A 6,947-nucleotide genomic window follows, 5' to 3' on the forward strand; every position below is an offset into this window, starting at 1 on the left:
TGTGAGGGTCGGACCGAATAAAATAAAATTAAATAAAAGAGCTCCAATTAAATTAAATATTTTTATTAAAGTTAAACAAAGAAAAACTTCATTTTTCGAAATTTTACGAAAAAGGATATATACATTTCCTTCCCACGGAGCCGTTTCCTATCTCTCGGGAAACCGAAAAATGATTCACGAGGAACTTATCCTAAAAATCGGCGATTGGTGAAACCCAGTAACGTGACGAAAGGGATAAAAGAGGGGTGATGACGAGAAAAGGAGGTCCGTCGTCGCTGTCCGTGAACACGGTCCATCATCACCGTTCATGATCGGGGAAACCCCGTGCCGATCCTCATCGCCGCCGTCCGTTCCTCAAGACAACTTGTCCGATCCGGTTAGAAAACGTCCGACCGTCCGATCCGAAATCGTAGAGGTATGATACCCATTAATGTAAACTCTCTCTCGGCGCGTTTCCCTCCACTCCCGCGTGTCCGCTCGAGATAAGCTCAATGTATTTATGTTATGTTATCGTCTCAATAAATGTTGTTTTGTTGTTAAAAGTCGTCTTTATTTCGAGTATCGCTCACACTTTACCGACGACCCCTCTCACCTCCTCCACTCGACCTGACAAAAGAGTCCCGACTTTCCGGGATAGAAAAAGCATTTTCTAAGCCATCCACTGACCAGTGGGCAGTTCTCACCGAACTGTTGCCTATCAAAAAGAGGTACGACCTCGTCCTACCTCAGGCTACCCACATAATGTATAGAGATGATCCAGGAAAATATGGCATTCGTCAGAAAATATTTACCTGGCGTAAAAGCGGGGGGTGGTCGTAAATGAGAATTTACCGACATGTTACGAATAGTCACCTTTTTACTTTCTCCACAACATTACTTCAATAGTACAAGATGACAGTTTTAAAATTGTGTCGTTTATTGTAATTTAGTAAAATTGAACGTAATTGGATTTAATCTCAATTGGGTGTTGTGAAAGTAAATAGAAGTAACAGCCCAATTAATTTAACAAAGTAAATTTCACTAAATAGTCTATGATTTTGTGGAGTTGGTGCCTGCAGTTTGTTTATTTTTCCGTTTTTCTCATTCTTCTGTGGACATTAGGAGGGCCTTTTTACTAGCCCTCGGCCGATGTTGAGGGAGAGTACCCGACATATCCGGGAGATACCACTACCCGAAAAATTCTTGGAGAGGTTTTCGTTCCTGTGTTGTTCCTTTAAAGTTTAAATTATTGATATTCAAACTGCATTCTGGGTAACCATGGCCACATTTACTGAAGCCATTACACTGTTCTCGATCCAAATAATTCAATTAATCTTGCGTTTAAAGGCTGCTCGTTAACAGGGGTGCCGCGCCGTTAGCTGTTTGAACGCTCGTGTGCAATACCGATTATGCATCTGTTTAACTACGACTACCTACGCTGAGCTTGCCAGAAAGGGTCTTTGGAGTTGTCTCATAACGGTGTGAAAAAAGAAAAATATTTTACAAAGAAAAACTATATATTATTACTAAGTTATTTTTGTTTACTTAAGTGTAAAACCATATAAATATTTATCTACAGAAATAGAATTCTTCTTGCCTTTATGTCTGCGAAATCTGCTATTAATTTTCTTGTATCCAAGCTGTCTAAGATTTCATGTTCAATTGAAATTATAGCTAAATTACTTAGTCTTTGCTGGTGCATTGCAAGGCTGCGAAGTCGGTAAAAAAACACTCGACTCCGACTTGATAATTTTAGTAGGCCGACTCCGACTCCGGCAAAATTAAATACCAAGTCATTTTATGGTGGGCAGAGGCGCTCATAGGGGTATCCTACTCTGAACTCTAAAAAAAAGGAGCCCCGGGCATTTACCCAAATACTTTCGTACGTAGGCTGTTTTTCAAGCTCCGATGGTCCATAAAAAAAGACAAGTGTAAATAACAAAATGAATTTATTACCAAAAGTTCGGTACAAACATTGTTATTTTTCGACATAATCACCGTGAAGATTGAGAAATTTGTCATATCTGTGGACGAGCTTTTCCATTCCCTTGTCATAGAATGTTGCCGTTAGTGAATTGAGATGGCCCAAAGTTGTTTTGAAGATCGTCATTAATCTCGAACCTCTGCCCTCCTAGCCACTTTTCCTGATCAGGAAAGAGGTGAAAGTCGCTCGGCGCTAAATCGGGGCTATACGCTGAGTGTTTAAAGGTGTTGAAGACTTCCACTTTTTTTCTGAACTGAAAACGTGGCTAGCAGGGCAGTGGTTTGAGACTAATGAATTAATGACGATCTTCAAAACAACGTTGTTAAGGCCATCTCAATTCACTGGGATTCATTCTATGACATTCTATGACAAGGGGATGGAAAAGCTCGTCCACAGATATGACAAATGCTCAATCTTCATGGTGATTATGTCGAAAAATAACGATGTTTGTACCGAACTTTTAGTAATAAATTCATTTTGTTATTTACGCTTGTCTTTGTTTTATGGACCATTGGAGCTTGGAAAAAACCGCCCTCGTAGTTAGTATTTTTAATATTTATTTTTATAAAAAATTAATTTTTAACAAATATTTAATAAGAGGAGAAAGCGGGCGATAAAATTCTACATCTACATATATTCGACAACATTTGCACTTCAAATTTTACCCTTCCAGAAGATTAGTTCAATTAAAAAGTGTGCGATGTAGCTACTTCAGCCCCTTGTTCAGAAAAGAAAAATATGAACTGTGATCAATTAGTCTGGTTCATTCAGAAAAATAGAGTACTTATTTAGAGCAGTGATAATAAAGGAATGATCCAAAATATTTAAATTCAATTGGATCAAAATAATTTTACTACTAAACACAAATACTACAAAGAAAACTACAGTCGACCCCCCTATAAGATAGAGATATGTTCCATTCTTTAGGAATCCGATTTCTTACGAATCCTTCNTTTAAAATGCGGGAGTCGGAGTCAATACATTTTTTCCGACTCCGACTCCTCTGGCCGGAAATTCCTCCCGACTCCACAGCCCTGGTGCATTGTTGATCTTAAATAGTTTTTTTTATAATTTTTAACTTTGAAAAGAACCTTTCACCAAATGCGTCTGAAACCGGCAATGTAAGTAATATTCTTAGCGCTATTGCTGTGTTCGGAAATATTGAAATTAAGTCATTAGTAAAAAGATATTGTAATAGGGTTTGTGGATCCTTAGACTTGTTTTCTGGAAAATGCAACTTTAAAGTATTGATTTCATTAAACAAATCAATACCGTCAATGTCTGTTTCACTAATTGAATCGTCTTTAAGCTTCAGATTTAAATCCTAACCAAGTTAAGATATTATTAATTATACATTATACCCATGTCAGAAGAATTATNGTTTTCTGGAAAATGCAACTTTAAAGTATTGATTTCATTAAACAAATCAATACCGTCAATGTCTGTTTCACTAATTGAATCGTCTTTAAGCTTCAGATTTAAATCCTAACCAAGTTAAGATATTATTAATTATACATTATACCCATGTCAGAAGAATTATTAACAAAATAATTGCAATTTGATATGCGATAGAACTGTTCGAATGCGTACAAGTACAAATTGAGAAGGAAGCTCTGTGGAATTCCCTATTTTCGCCAGTCCTGTCAACTTCTGTCATAAAGCACGACTATGGGTACTTGGCTTTCGGGCGCCGCCGGATGGTTCAACCTGTTGACAGACGTTTCGCATTGCATCTTAATTTTGATAAATGCCAACAGAGGCGCTGTTAACTCTATACCTGTAATATAAATAAGAATACTGTATAGTAATTGCGCGCCGGTCGGATTTTTTTCTCCATGCGAAGATATTTCTTATGTTATAAGTAGGGTGGGTATTATTACAATGACTTTGAATATTACGTAACCGATCGCTGGATTTGCCGCCCCCTGGACGTGCCGCCCGCGTGCGGTGCACGACTTGCACGCCCGCTTACGGCGGGTCTGCTCATTAATAACATGTACTGTACGTTTCAAGGAAATGAGGGCGACGAGGTGATGTCTACGTGGATTTTTTAGTGGTATTAGTAGCATACGCTTCTGTTATAAGTTATATAATTGTCATGTGGATAACGTAACAGAGCATGTTTACGTCATTTTTTCAATGTCGGACTCCTTTAATTAAAGGAGGGTTTGCCAAACGTGCATCATTGCAAACAGCTAGGAGGGGGAGATAATCAGATCTGGATCAAAAACTGTACACGTAATTAATGGACAGCCCCTTATCTAATTAATATTAATTTCAAAATCATATATTGAAACTTTGTGAAATCACATATTTGGAAATGTTTTAAAAGCAGCATTGTGGATTTGTAAATCTCTTTCCCATCTGAGGCAACTCGTATTGCATAATCTTCCTGTTAAACTCTCCAATAATGACACTTAGCAAATAAAGTTTATAATTGTAATCCTTATATAATAGGTGAAATGTTAACAGAATTTCACCCCATAATTTGTTACACTTACACTCGAAATTTCTCTCTTCTATGCTATAATTCGCTTATACGAATGTACCACAGCGTGTGAAAAAACTATTATATCATCAGTACCATAGAAATTCAGTTAAAATAAAAGGTATGTATTATTGGCACTAACCAAGAATGTTCCGTATAGGTGAACTGTTAATGGAGAATTTATAATTGTATTTTTCATCTTGGTATAAATATAATAAACGTTATCTACGTAACTGTTTGGTATTGGGATATTTTGCTACTTTATGCAAATTTTAATTATTTTAACTTAGTCCCGCCTACAAAATTAGACTCATAACGTAGCAAACGTTCTCTAGAACCGTTAATTAATTAGGTTTATATATCTGAATGCCACGAATTTTTATGTATCTTTCTTAGGTTATTCCCAGAAGAAGAAATGAATAATATGAAGTTCTTATTTAATACGTGGCTCAATTTCAACTTAACCATGTAAAGTTTCGGTTCGAATCTTGTTCTTCCCCTCTAATAGCGGATCTAGACATCTTTTGAGGGATATGCATAAAGGAAACAACGTGCCTTGAAAAATTTCTATTATTGGCTTTACTTGGGGGAAACCCTCAGAAGGGGGATTGCAGCTGCACCCGCCACATCTCCTAAATCTGCTCTTATCATTACCATAACTCATCGTATTGCAAATATAGATAAGAGATGTCCTGATGAGCATAATAATGGTCAGCCATATAGCTTTAATATATAAAATTCTTCGTGATGACTAATCAAGTCATCTTATTTAATAACATTTTTAAACTGATAATATTGTTTTTTTTTTTTTATCGCTTTCATAAACTTTTTCAAATGTCAAAGTTCGTGAGACTTTATATAATTTTGTGTATATATAGAATGTTACTTTTAAAAATTTTTGAAAAAATATAAATTTAGAGTTAACTTTGACCCCATAGTCTGTTGTATGGGGTCGATCTAGTGATGAGGTTGAAGATAGATTTATATGTCGTTTTAACCCTCCTGAGACCCGGTCCTCTAAATCGAAATCTCTAGTTGAAGGACAGATTCGCATAAAATAGTGCTACATACAAATCATATCCAAATTCGATTTGTCACCCTTCTACTTTGCTACAATTGTGTTGATTTTACACATCTTCCTACTAGCAGTTGCTTGTATGGTATTTTTTTTCTATTGGGTGACTTTAAAAAGTATTTTATAACTCTCCACACTTAGTTCCGAGTTTGTATTTAAATATACAAAGTGTTCCGGACGTGAATTCGGATCAAGGCCAAATATTTGTCTGAATCTTGAATGCCTTGGTTGTATGTACTGTACAGATATGTGATTTATGTGAGAAATACACATGGTTTATATAGGAGAATGTTATACAAAGTGCGCTATTTGTTAGTAAATAAATAATACACTTTGTATTCTGTTTGTTTATTAACAAGAGTAGATGTTCTACTGATTGGAAAACAACCTTTTTTTTTCTTTTTTATTTCAAAAAAAAATTTCCTTCATTAATTTCTGATAGCATTGCCCCAACTTCTGTCGACTTTGTGTCAGTCATACAGAACAATTCGTAAGTTCTTTTAGAATTTTCATTCAGAAAATTCTATTGTTTTCTCTAGACTATATATTTTTACATAGAAACCATGCATACAACTGAAAATTGATAATCTTACTAGCGATATACGACACTAGAAAAACCTGAAGGGCGATGCAATACATTATAAACATAAAACAATAGCAATTTTACACGCTATAAATAAAAAAACCGCGTATAATTAAGAGAGATACATTCTAATACAGTTTACAATTTGTGAAAACATCACTTTACAAGGACAGAGAAGATGAATCTGTGATAACCCGGAAGAAGTATGGAAACACGGTAATTTGTTTATACTGTTCCAAGACTTTGATAAGGGATTAGTTGAGTAGATAACTGTGTATCTAGTAAAAACAGGATGATGAATAAACAATTTTTATGTAGGTTATCTATCAAATGCACAAACTCACGCGAATTTCAGTAATCATACAATTAATTCATATTTATGTGTCTATACTAGATCAACATTAGATCCGCCATTTTTGGTCTAACGTGTATAAATTCCAGAGTTCTATCACTAAAAAATGATTGTTTTACTCAAAATTAATGTTTTAATACTTAATAAAAGTATTTATTTTTAGTATTTACTTAGAAAATATCCTAAATTTTAATTTTAAAATTTATTTTCGGTTGAAGTTGTGTTATGCTTCCATCTATTGGAATATTTTACAATTACAATTATATAATTTTTTTCACTCCCTTTCTAAAATTAATTATCCGTGTTATTGGTAATAAAAATTTAATTTATTCAATGATAAGTTTTTAAATATCAGGATATGAATTTAAATAAAACAAAGATAATAAGTTCATGTTAATAATCGTGTCTTGAGCTGAGGCAATACTTTGACCTTGTGTCATCAGATACGAGTCTGGCCACTTAACTTTTATTGGACGAAAGGAAATT

The sequence above is a fragment of the Centruroides sculpturatus genome, unplaced genomic scaffold (genome assembly GCF_000671375.1).
Source record: "Centruroides sculpturatus isolate CEXI.00-Female unplaced genomic scaffold, Cexi_2.0 scaffold546, whole genome shotgun sequence".
Lineage (NCBI taxonomy): Eukaryota > Metazoa > Arthropoda > Arachnida > Scorpiones > Buthidae > Centruroides > Centruroides sculpturatus.